The following is a 14,366-nucleotide window of genomic DNA, read 5'->3' on the forward strand; positions in this document are numbered from 1 at the left end:
CAAGCGTGTGTGCGTGTGTACATACAAGCGTGTGTGCGTGTGTACATACAAGCGTGTGTGCGTGTATACATACAAGCGTGTGTGCGTGTGTATATACAAGCGTGTGTGCGTGTGTACATACAAGCGTGTGTGTGTATGCATACAAGCGTGTGTGTGTATATGCATACAAGCGTGTGTGTGTATATGCATACAAGCGTGTGTGTATATACATACAAGCGTGTGTGTGTATATGCATACAAGCGTGTGTGTATATACATACAAGCGTGTGTGTGTGTGTATGCATACAAGCGTGTGTGTGTGTGTGTATGAATACAAGCGTGTGTGTGTGTGTATGCATACAAGCGTGTGTGTGTGTGTATGCATACAAGCGTGTGAGTGTGTGTGTATGCATACAAGCGTGTGAGTGTGTGTGTATGCATACAAGCGTGTGAGTGTGTGTGTATGCATACAAGCGTGGGTGTGTGTGTATGCATACAAGTGTGTGTGTATGTATGCACACAAGCATGTGTGTCTATGCCTACAAGCGTGTGTCTATGCATACAAGCGTGTGTGTGTATATGCATACAAGCGTGTGTGTGTATGTATGCATACAAGCGTATATGTGTATGCATACAAGCGTGTGTGTGTGTGTATATATACATACAAGTGTGTGTGTATGCATACAAGCGTGTATATATATACATACAGGCGTGTGTGTGTATACATACAAGCGTGTATGTATATATATACATACAGGCATGTGTGTGTGTACATACAACCATGTATGTGTATATATACAGGTGTGTGTACATATATACATACAGGCGTCTTTGTGTGTACATACTAGCGTGTGTGTATATACATACAAGCGTGTGTGTATATACATACAAGCGTGTGTGTATATACATACAAGCGTGTGTGTGTGTATACATACAAGCGTGTGTGTGTATATGCATACAAGCGTGTGTGTGTGTATATGCATACAAGCGTGTGTGTGTGTGTATGCATACAAGCCTGTGTGTGTGTGTGTATGCATACAAGCGTGTGTGTGTGTATGCATACAAGCGTGTTTGTGTGTATGCATACAATCGTGTGAGTGTGTGTGTATGCATACAAGCGTGTGAGTGTGTGTGTATGCATACAAGCGTGTGAGTGTGTGTGTATGCATACAAGCGTGGGTGTGTGTGTATGCATACAAGCGTGTGTATGTGTATGTATATACATACAGGCGTGTGTGTGTGTGTGTATACATACAAGCATGTGTGTGTACATACAAGTGTGTGTGTATGTATATATATATACATACAAGTGTGTGTATATGTGTATACATAGAAGCGTGTGTGTATGTGTATATATGTATGTGTGTGTGTATACATACAAGCGCGTGTGTGTGTGTATACATACAAGCGTGTGTGTATACATACAAGCGTGTGTGTGTGTATACATACAAGCGTGTGTGTATACATACAAGCTTGTGTGTATGCATACAAGCGTGTGTGTGTGTATACATAGAAGCGTGTGTGTGTATACATACAAGCGTGTGTGTATACATACAAGCGTGTGTGTGTGTATACATACAAGCGTGGGTGTGTGTATACATACAAGCGTGTGTGTGTGTATACATACAAGCGTGGGTGTGTGTATACATACAAGCGTGTGTGTGTATACATACAAGCATGTGTGTATACATACAAGCGTGTGTCTATACATACAAGCGTGTGGGTGTGTATACATACAAGCGTGTGTGTGTGTATACATACAATCGTGTGTGTATACATACAAGCATGTATGTGTGTATACATACAAGCGTGTGTGTGTGTGTATGCATACAAGCTTGTGTGTATACATACAAGCGTGTGTGTGTGTACATAAAAGAGTGTGTGTATACATACAAGCGTGTGTGTTTGTATACATACAAGTGTGTGTGTGTGTGTATACATACAAGCGTGTGTGTGTGTATATGCATACAAGCGTGTGTGTGTATATGCATACAAGCGTGTGTGTGTGTGTGTATATATGCATACAAGCGTGTGTGTGTGTGTGTGTATATGCATACAAGCGTGTGTGTGTGTGTGTATGCATACAAGCGTGTGTGTGTATGCATACAAGCGTGTGTGTGTATGCATACAAGCGTGTGTGTGTGTGTGTATGCATACAAGCGTGTGTGTGTGTGTGTATGCATACAAGAGTGTGTGTGTGTATGCATACAAGCGTGTGAGTGTGTGTGTATGCATACAAGCGTGGGTGTGTGTGTATGCATACAAGCGTGGGTGTGTGTGTATGCATACAAGCGTGGGTGTGTATGTATGCATACAAGCGTGGGTGTGTATGTATGCATACAAGCGTGTGTTTGTATGTATGCATACAAGCGTGTGTGTCTATGCATACAAGCGTGTGTATGTATGCATACAAGCGTATGTGTGTATGCATACAAGCGTGTGTGTGTGTGTGTATGCATACAAGCGTGTGTGTGTGTATATATACATACAAGCGTGTGTGTATGCATACAAGCGTGTATATATATACATACAGGCGTGTGTGTGTGTGTACATACAAGCGTGTATGTATATATATACATACAGGCGTGTGTGTGTGTACATACAACCGTGTATGTGTATATATACAGGTGTGTGTACATGTATACATACAGGCGTCTTTGTGTGTACATACAAGTGTGTATGTGTATGCATAAAAGCGTGTGTGTGTACATACAAGCGTGTGTATGTGTATACATACAAGCGTGTGTGTGTGTATATATACAAGCGTGTGTGTGTGTATACATACAAGCGTGTGTGTGTACATACAAGCGTGTGTGTATGTATATAAGTGTGTATACAAGTGTGTGTGTATGTATATAAGTGTGTATAAAAGTGTGTGTATATGTGTATACATAGAAGCGTGTGTGTATGTGTATATATGTATGTGTGTGTATACATACAAGCGCGTGTGTGTGTATACATACAAGCGTGTGTGTGTGTATACATACAAGCGTGTGTGTGTGTATATATACAAGCGTGTGTGTGTGTATACATACAAGCGTGTGTGTATACATACAAGCGTGTGTGTATACATACAAGCGTGTGTGTATACATACAAGCGTGTGTGTGTGTGTATACATACAAGCGTGTGTGTGTGTATACATACAAGCGTGGGTGTGTGTATACATACAAGCTTGTGTGTGTGTGTATACATACAAGCGTGGGTGTGTGTATACATACAAACGTGTGTGTGTGTATACATACAAGCGTGTGTGTGTGTGTATACATACAAGCGTGTCTGTATACATACAAGCGTGTGTGTGTGTGTGTACATACAAGCGTGTGCGTATGCATACAAGCATGTGTGTGTGCGTATATACATACAAGTGTGTGTGTGTGTATACATACAAGCATGTGTGTGTGTGTATGCGTGTGTGGATGTGTATGTGTATATATACATACAAGCGTGTGTGTATACATACAAGCGTGTGTGTGTGTATACATACAAGCGTGTGTGTGTGTATATACATACAAGCGGGTGTGTGTGTATACATACAAGCGGGTGTGTGTGTATACATACAGGCGGGTGTGTGTGTATACATACAGGCGTGTGTGTGTGTATACATACAGGCGTGTGTGTGTGTGTGTGTGTATACATACAGGCGTGTGTGTGTGTATGCATACAAGCGTGTATTTGTGTATATATATACATACAAGTGTGTGTGTATGTGTGTGTGGGTGTGTATGAGTATATATACATACAAGTGTGTGTATCTGTGTGGGTGTGTATGTGTGTGTATGTGTATATATACATACAAGCGTGTGTGTATACATACAAGCGTGTGTGTGTGTGTATTACAAGCGTGTGTGTATATATACAAGCATGTGTGTGTGTGTGTATTACAAGCATGTGTGTATATATACAAGCGTGTGTGTGTGCATTACAAGTGTGTGTGTATATATACAAGCGTGTATATGTGTGTATTACAAGCGTGTGTGTATATATACAAGCGTGTGTGTGTATTACAAGCGTGTGTGTATATACAAGCGTGTGTGTATATACAAGCGTGTGTGTGTGTATTACAAGCGTGTGTGTATATACAAGCGTGTGTGTGTGTGTATTACAAGCGTGTGTGTATATATACAAGCGTGTGTGTGTGTATTACAAGCGTGTGTGTATATATACAAGTGTGTGTGTGTGTGCATTACAAGTGTGTGTGTATATATACAAGCGTGTGTGTATATATACAAGCGTGTGTGTATATATACAAGCGTGTGTGTATATATACAAGCGTGTGTGTGTATTACAAGCGTGTATGTGTATTACAAGCGCGTGTGTATATACAAGCGTGTGTGTATATATACAAGCGTGTGTGTGTGTGTATATTACAAGCGTGTGTGTATATATACAAGCGTGTGTGTGTGTGTATATTACAAGCGTGTGTGTATATATACAAGCGTGTGTGTGTATATTACAAGCGTGTGTTTATATATACAAGCGTGTGTGTGTGTATATTACAAGCGTGTGTGTATATATACAAGCGTGTGTGTGTTTGTGTATATTACAAGCGTGTGTGTGTGTGTATATTACAAGCGTGTGTGTATATATTCAAGCGTGTGTGTGTGTTTATACATACAAGCGTGTGTGTATATATACATACAAGCGTGTGTGTATATATACATACAAGCGTGTGTGTGTATATACATACAAGCGTGCGTGTGTGTGTATATACATACAAGCGTGTGTGTGTGTGTATACATACAGGCGTGTGTGTGTATATACATACAGGCGTGTGTGTGTGTATACATACATACAGGTGTGTGTGTGTGTGTGTGTGTATACATACAGGCGTGTGTGTGTGTATATACATACAGGCGTGTGTGTGTGTGTGTGTATATACATACAGGCGTGTGAGTGTGTATATACATACAGGCGTGTGTGTGTGTATATACAGGCGTGTATATATACATACAGGCATGTGTGTATACATACAGGCGTGTGTGTATACATACAGGCGTGTGTGTGTGTACATACAAGCGTGTGTGTGTGTGTGTGTGTATATACATACAGGCATGTGTGTGTATACATACAGGCGTGTGTGTGTATACATACAGACGTGTGTGTTTATACATACAGGCGTGTATATATACATACAGGCGTGTGTTTATACATACAGGCGTGTGTGTATACATACAGGCGTGTGTGTATACATACAGGCGTGTGTGAGTGTACATATAGGCGTGTGTGTGTGTGTTTATACATACAGGCGTGTGTGTGTGTGTGTGTATATACATATAGGCGTGTGTGTGTATACATACAAGCGTGTGTGTGTATATACAGGCGTGTGTGTGTATATACATACAGGCGTGTGTGTGTATATACATACAGGCGTGTGTGTGTATATACATACAGGCGTGTGTGTATATACACACAGGCGTGTGTGTTTGTGTGTGTATACATACAGGCGTGTGTGTGTATACATACAGGTGTGTGTGTGTGTATACATACAGGCGTGTGTGTATGTGTGTGTATACATACAGGCGTGTGTGTATGTGTGTGTATACATACAGGCGTGTGTGTGTGTATACATACAGGCGTGTGTATACATACAGGCGTGTGTGTGTATACATACAGGCGTGTGTGTGTATACATACAGGCGTGTGTGTATGTGTATATATACATACAGGTGTGTGTGTGTGTTTATATATACATACCAGCGTGCGTGTGTGTTTGTGTTTATATATACATACAGGCGTGTGTGTGTGTGTGTGTATGTGTATATATACATACAAGCGTGTGTGTATACATACAAGCGTGTGTGTGTGTGTGTATATATACATACAAGTGTGTGTATACATACAAGCGTGTGTCTGTGTGTGTGTATATATACATACAAGCGTGTTTGTGTATATATACAAGCGTGTGTGTGTGTGTATACATACAGGCGTGTCTGTGTATACATACAAGCGTGTGTGTGTGTGTATACATACAAGCGTGTGTGGGTATGTATACATACAGGCGTGTCTGTGTATACATACAAGCGTGTGTGTGTGTGTATACATACAAGCGTGTGTGTATACATACAAGCGTGTGTGTATGTGTATATATACATTCAGGCGCATGTGTGTATATATACAAGCATGTGTGTGTGTGTATACATACAGGCGTGTCTGTGTATACATACAAGCGTGTGTGTGTATACATACAAGCGTGTGTGTATGTGTATATATACATACAGGCATGTGTGTGTATGTGTATATATACATACAGGCGTATGTGTGTGTTTAGATATACATACAGGCGTGTGTGTGTGTGTTTAGATATACATACAGGCGTGTGTTTGTGTGTTTATATATACATACAGGCGTGTCTGTGTATACATACAAGCGTGTGTGTGTGTTTACATAAAAGCGTGTGTGTATGTGTATATATACATACAGGCATGTGTGTGTGTTTAGATATACATACAGGCGTGTGTCTTTATATATACATACAGGCGTGTGTGTGTGTTTATATATACATACAAGCATGTGTGTGTATGTGTATATATACCTACAAGCGTGTGTGTATACATACAAGCGTGTGTGTGTATGTGTATATATACATAGAAGTGTGTGTGTATGTGTATATATACAAACAAGCATGTGTGTATACATACAAGCGTGTGTGTGTATACCTTCAGGCTGTCTGTGTATACATACAGGCGTGTGTGTGTATACATACAGGCGTGTGTGTGTGTGTGTATACATAAAAGCGTGTGTGTGTATACATACAAGCGTGTGTGTGTATGCATACAAGCGTGTGTGTGTACATACAAGCGTGTGTCTGTATGTGTATATATATACATACAAGTGTGTGTATATGTGTATACATACAAGCGTGTGTGTATGTGCATACATGCATGTGTGTGTGTATACATACAAGCGTGTGTGTATACATACAAGCGTGTGTGTATATATACAAGTGTGTGTGTGTATATACATACTAGTGGGTGTGTGTGTGTATACATACAGGCGTGTGTGTGTGTATACATACAGGCATGTGTGTATACATACAGGCATGTGTGTATACATACAGGAGTGTGTGTATACATACAGGCATGTGTGTGTATACATACAGGCGTGTGTGTATACATACAAGCGTGTGTGTGTGTGTGTATGCATACAAGCGTGTATGTGTGTATATATATACATACAAGCGTGTGTGTATGTGTGTGTGGGTGTGTATAAGTATATATACATACAAGTGTTTGTATGTGTGTGTGGGTGTGTATGCGTATATATACATACAAGCGTGTGTGTGTGTATTACAAGCGTGTGTGCATATATACAAGCGTGTGTGTGTGTGTGTGTATTACAAGCATGTGTATATATACAAGCATGTGTTTGTGTGTATTACAAGCGTGTGTGTATATATACAAGTGTGTGTGTGTATATTACAAGCGTGTGTGTATATATACAAGCATGTGTGTGTGTGTTTATAGATACAAGCGTGTGTGTTTATACATACAAGCGTGTGTGTGTGTGTGTATATACATACAAGCGTGTGTGTATACATACAGGCGTGTGTGTGTACATACAGGCGTGTGTGTGTACATACAGGCGTGTGTGTATACATACAGGCGTGTTTGTGTGTATACATACAGGCGTGTGTGTATACATACAGGCATGTTTCTGTGTATACATACAGGCGTGTGTGTGTGTGTGTATACATACAAGCGTTTGTGTGTGTGTGTGTGTATATACATACAGGCGTGTGTGTATATATACAAGCGTGTGTGTGTGTGTGTGTACATACAGGCGTGTGTGTATACATACAAATGTGTGTGTGTGTATATACATACAGGCGTGTGTATATATACATACAAGCGTGTGTGTGTATATATAAAAATACATGCATGTGTATATACACATACAAGCGTGCGTGTGTATATACATACAGGTGTGTGTGTGTATACATACAGGTGTGTCTGTGTGTGTATACATACAGGCTTGTGTGTGTATAAATACAGGCGTGTGTGTGTGTTTATATATAAATACAGGCGTGTGTGTGTGTTTATATATAAATACAGGCGTGTGTGTGTCTGTTTATATATACATACCGGCGTGTGTGTGTTTATATATACATACAGGCGTGTGTGTGTGTATGTGTATATGTACATACAAGCGTGTGTATGTGTATATATACATACAAGCAGGTGTATACATACAAGCGTGTGTGTATGTGTATATATACATACAGGCGTGTGTGTGTATGTGTATATATACATACAGGCGTGTGTGTGTGTTTAGATATACATACAGGTGTGTGTGTGTTTAGATATACATACAGGCGTGTGTGTGTTTAGATATACATACAGGCGTGTGTGTGTGTGTTTATATATACATACAAGCGTGTGTGTGTGTATGTCTATATATACAAACAAGCGTGTGTGTATACATACAAGCGTTTGTATGTGTATATATACATACAAGCTTGTGTGTATACATACAAGTGTGTGTGTATACATACAAGCGTGTGTGTATGTGTATATATACATACAGGCGCGTGTGTGTATATATACAAGCGTGTGTGTGTATAAATTCAGTCTGTCTGTGTATACATACAGGCGCGTGTGTGTATATATACAAGCGTGTGTGTGTATAAATTCAGTCTGTCTGTGTATACATACAGGCGTGTGTGTGTATAAATTCAGGCTCTCTGTGTATACATACAGGCGTGTGTGTGTGTATACATACAGGCGTGTGTGTGTGTATACATACAGGCGTGTGTGTGTGTGTGTGTGTGTGTGTGTGTGTATACATACAGGCGTATGTGTGTATACATACAGGCGTGTGTGTGTGTATACATACAGGCGTGTGTGTGTGTATACATACAGGCGTGTGTGTGTGTGTATACATACAGGCATGTGTGTGTGTGTATACATACAGGCGTGTGTGTGTATATATACAGGCGTGTGTGTATATATACAAGCGTGTGTGTGTATATATATACATACAAGCGTGTGTGTGTATGCATACAAGCGTGTGTGTGTATGCATACAAGCGTGTGTGTGTGTGTATATATACATACAAGCGTGTGTGTGTATGCATACAAGCGTGTGTGTGTGTGTATGCATACAAGCGTGTGTGTGTATATATACATACAAGCGTGTGTGTGTATGCATACAAGTGTGTGTGTGTGTGTGTGCATATATACATACCAGTGTGTGTGTGTGTATGCATACAAGCATGTGTGTGTGTATATATACATGCCAGTGTGTGTGTGTGTATGCATACAAGCGTGTGTGTGTATATATGCATACAAGCGTGTGTGTGTGTGTATATATACATACAAGCGTGTGTGTGTGTGTGTATATATACATACAAGCGTGTGTGTGTGTGTATATATATACATACAAGCGTGTGTGTGTATATACATACAAGCGTGTGTGTGTGTATATACATACAAGTGTGTGTGTGTGTGTATATATATACATACAAGCGTGTGTGTATGTGTATATATACACATACAAGCGTGTGTGTATGTGTATATATACATACAGGCGTGTGTGTGTATGTGTATATATACATACAGGCGTGTGTGTGTGTTTAGATATACATACAGGTGTGTGTGTGTTTAGATATACATACAGGCGTGTGTGTGTTTAGATATACATACAGGCGTGTGTGTGTGTGTTTATATATACATACAAGCGTGTGTGTGTGTGTTTATATATACATACAAGTGTGTGTGTGTGTGTGTATGTCTATATATACAAACAAGCGTGTGTGTATACATACAAGCGTTTGTATGTGTATATATACATACAAGCTTGTGTGTATACATACAAGTGTGTGTGTATACATACAAGCGTGTGTGTATGTGTATATATACATACAGGCGCGTGTGTGTATGTGTATATATACATACAGGCGCGTGTGTGTATATATACAAGCGTGTGTGTGTATAAATTCAGTCTGTCTGTGTATACATACAGGCGTGTGTGTGTATAAATTCAGGCTCTCTGTGTATACATACAGGCGTGTGTGTGTGTATACATACAGGCGTGTGTGTGTATACATACAGGCGTGTGTGTGTGTGTGTGTGTATACATACAGGCGTATGTGTGTATACATACAGGCGTGTGTGTGTGTATACATACAGGCGTGTGTGTGTGTATACATACAGGCGTGTGTGTGTGTGTATACATACAGGCATGTGTGTGTGTGTATACATACAGGCGTGTGTGTGTATATATACAGGCGTGTGTGTATATATACAAGCGTGTGTGTGTATATATATACATACAAGCGTGTGTGTGTATGCATACAAGCGTGTGTGTGTATGCATACAAGCGTGTGTGTGTGTGTATATATACATACAAGCGTGTGTGTGTATGCATACAAGCGTGTGTGTGTGTGTATGCATACAAGCGTGTGTGTGTATATATACATACAAGCGTGTGTGTGTATGCATACAAGTGTGTGTGTGTGTGTGTGCATATATACATACCAGTGTGTGTGTGTGTATGCATACAAGCATGTGTGTGTGTATATATACATGCCAGTGTGTGTGTGTGTATGCATACAAGCGTGTGTGTGTATATATGCATACAAGCGTGTGTGTGTGTGTATATATACATACAAGCGTGTGTGTGTGTGTATATATACATACAAGCGTGTGTGTGTGTGTATATATATACATACAAGCGTGTGTGTGTATATACATACAAGCGTGTGTGTGTGTATATACATACAAGTGTGTGTGTGTGTGTATATATATACATACAAGCGTGTGTGTGTGTACGCATACAAGCGTGTGTGTGTGTGTGTGTATATATACATACAAGCGTGTGTGTGTGTATGCATACAAGCGTGTGTGTGTTTATGCATACAAGCGTGTGTGTGTGTATGCATACAAGCGAGTGTATGTGTATATATACATACAAGCATGTGTGTGTGTGTATGCATACAAGCGTGTGTGTGTGTTTGCATACAAGCGTGTGTGTGTGTATGCATACAAGTGTGTGTGTGTATGCATACAAGCGTGTGTGTGTGTACGCATACATACAAGCGTGTGTGTGTGTATGCATACATACAAGCGTGTGTGTGTGTATATATACATACAAGCGTGTGTTTGTATGCATACAAGCGTGTGTGTGTATGCATACAAGCGTGTGTGTGTGTATATATACATACAAGCGTGTGTGTATATATACATACAAGCGTATGTGTGTATGCATACAATTGTGTGTGTGTATGCATACAAGCGTGTGTGTATGCATACAAGCGTGTGTGTATACATACAAGCATGTGTGTGTATACATACAAGCGTGTGTGTGTATACATAAAAGCGTGTGTGTGTATACATACAAGCGTGTGTGTATACATACAAGCGTGTGTGTATACATACAAGCGTTGGTGTATACATACAAGCGTGTGTGTGTATACATACAAGCGTTGGTGTATACATACAAGCGTGTGTGTGTATACATACAAGCGTGTATGTGTATACATACAAGCGTGTGTGTGTGTATACATACAAGCGTGTGTGTGTATACATACAAGCGTGTGTGTGTATACATACAAGCGTGTGTGTGTATACAAGCGTGTGTGTGTATACATACAAGCGTGTGTGTATACATACAAGCGTGTGTATACATACAAGCGTGTGTGTGTGTATATATACATACAAGCGTGTGTGTATACATACAAGCGTGTGTATGTGTATATATACATACAAGCGTGTGTGTATGTGTATATATACATACAGGCGTGTGTGTGTATGTGTATATATACATACAGGCGTGTGTGTGTATGTGTATATATACATACAGGCGTGTGTGTGTGTTTAGTATTAGTATTAGTATTAGTAACGGCCGCATGGTGCAAGAAAGCCTATGGCTTATGCTGCACCAGCCAAAAAAAAATAAAAAATAAAAAAAAATAAATCCGAACAAAACAATGATAAAAACAAAAAAATAAAAATAAATAACTAAATAATAATAATTAATAAAATAAAAAATAAATAAAAAGGAAATTAAACCTATCATCCTATGTGCTTCCCTTACCCGTACTATCCAGATGACCTTTGAATTTCTCCAAACTCTCGGCCTCTACCACCCATGAAGGCAACTTATTCCAGTAATTTATAACTCGCTGGCTAAAATAGAACTTCCTGCAATCCAATCTAAACATTTCCCCCCGTAACTTGAATTTATGTCCCCTAGTTCTAGCATCATTTATAATCTTGAAAATTTTGTCCTCATTCATTTTACTGATGCCTCTCAGAGCCTTAAACACCTCAATCAAATCTCCTCTAAGGTGTCTAGTTTCCAAACTCTGCAACCCACATATTCGAAGTCTTTCTTCATAAGGACGCCCTTTTGCCGATCTCACCAGGCGAGTTACCCTTCTTTGCACCCTTTCAAGAAGCTCGATGTCTTTCTTCAGGTGCGGTCTCCATACTTGAACACAGTATTCCAAGTGTGGTCTAACATAAGCCTTATATAATGGGATTATCACGTCCCTATCTCTACTTGCAAAAGTTCGATAGATCATTGATAGGACACCATGGGCCTTCCTTGCAACCTGTTTACAATGCTCAGAGAATTTCATGTCTGACCGTATCGTAACACCCAAGTCCCTTTCCTCCAGTACTGGCTTTAGTTGAACTCCACCAAGTGAATAAGTTATTTTGGGATTACTGTTTCCCAGGTGTAATACCTTACACTTTGTTGGATTAAAGCATAGCTGCCATTTTTCTGACCATTCCTGAAGTCTATCTAGGTCTCTCTGAAGAAGCTCAGCTTGACAGTGATCATTAACTACTCTCCCAATTTTAACATCATCTGCAAATTTAGACATCACGCCCTCTATCCCTTCATCAATGTCATTTACGAAAATTAAAAACACCAGTGGTCCTAATACTGATCCTTGGGGAACCGCACTTCTTACATCAACCCAATCTGAGGAATAGCCATTTATCACAACCCTCTGCCTCCTGCCCTGAAGCCATCCTTCTATCCATCTAAGGATTTTCCCAGTGATTTCAACCTGTTCCAGCTTATAAAGCAACCGCTCATGTGGGACTGAGTCAAAAGCTTTGCTGAAATCTAAATAAACAATGTCGAAATTATTCCCTAAATCCAACTCGTGAGTGACCCTTTCGAAATAGCGAACCAGATTTGTTAAACATGATTTTCCCTTTACGAAACCATGCTGAGTATCCTTGAGAATTTCAATTCGATCCAAATGATCCTGAATTCCACCCTTGATCATTGCCTACATGATTTTCCCTACTACTGAAGTCAGACTGACAGGTCGATAATTTCCAACTTCACTTTTAGAGCCACCCTTATGTATGGGAGATACATTTGCACTTTTCCAATCCAAGGGAATCTCCCCAGAGTCTAATGATGCTCGCATATTTAGCCTCAATGGTTCAATGCACTCGCTTGCCGCCTCTCTTAAGATTATAGGGTATATTCCATCAACTCCAGGAGCCTTACTGGCCTGTAGGCTCGAAAGTGTTTTCATTAAATAATCTTGCGAAATTTCAATATCATTAATTACATATTTTTTAACTTCGCTCCCACAATTTCCCTTTGCCACAAAAGGCTTTTCATTTGTAAATATCGATGCAAAATAACTGTTGAGTTCATCTGCAACGGCAGCTGGTGTATTTATTACTATCCCCTTTCCCTTACGTAAAGGTCCGATCTGGTTTGTTCTGCTCTTCTTGGCATTTATATATGTGAAGAATTCTTTATCCCCCCTCTTTGCTCTGTTTGCTAGTGATTTCTCATAAACTGCCTTTGCCTGTCGAACCTTTTCTGTGGCTCTATTACACATCTCCTTGTAGCTGTTATAGGCTTCAGTACTTTTTATTGTTCTGTAACCTTTCCATGCCACCTTTTTCTGCTCAAGTAATGCGGCAACTTCACTAGTCATCCAACTTGGAACCCTCCTCGTGGAGTATTTTTTTAATGGTATATACGCATTCAAGGCATCTGTGATTAATGTTTTAAAAGCGTACCACAGTTCAATCGTATTCATTCTCTGCGCGATATCTACCCAGTTAATAGAGGCCATGTAGTACCTTAAGGCATCGTAATTTCCTTTTCTGAAATTAAAACCCATTCCTTTGCCTTTTACTTCTGCTACCTCTCTCGTCATCATCCACCGTAGAACTCCGTGATCACTTCCTGCTACTGGTTCCTCTACTGTCAGCCCTGTTATGTCATCTGATTCATGTGTGATGATGAGGTCTAGGATATTCTTTTCTCTAGTATTTTCCCTGACATGTTGATACAAATAACAGTCATCTAGTTGATTTAAAAATTTTGTTCCCCATGTCGAGTTTCCTTCCCATTTACTCCAATCAATTAGAGGCAGATTGAAATCACCCATAATAAGGCATTGACG

The sequence above is a fragment of the Mastigoproctus giganteus genome, chromosome 3 (assembly GCF_048544385.1).
Source record: "Mastigoproctus giganteus isolate SK-2022 chromosome 3, ASM4854438v1, whole genome shotgun sequence".
Classification (NCBI taxonomy): domain Eukaryota; kingdom Metazoa; phylum Arthropoda; class Arachnida; order Uropygi; family Thelyphonidae; genus Mastigoproctus; species Mastigoproctus giganteus.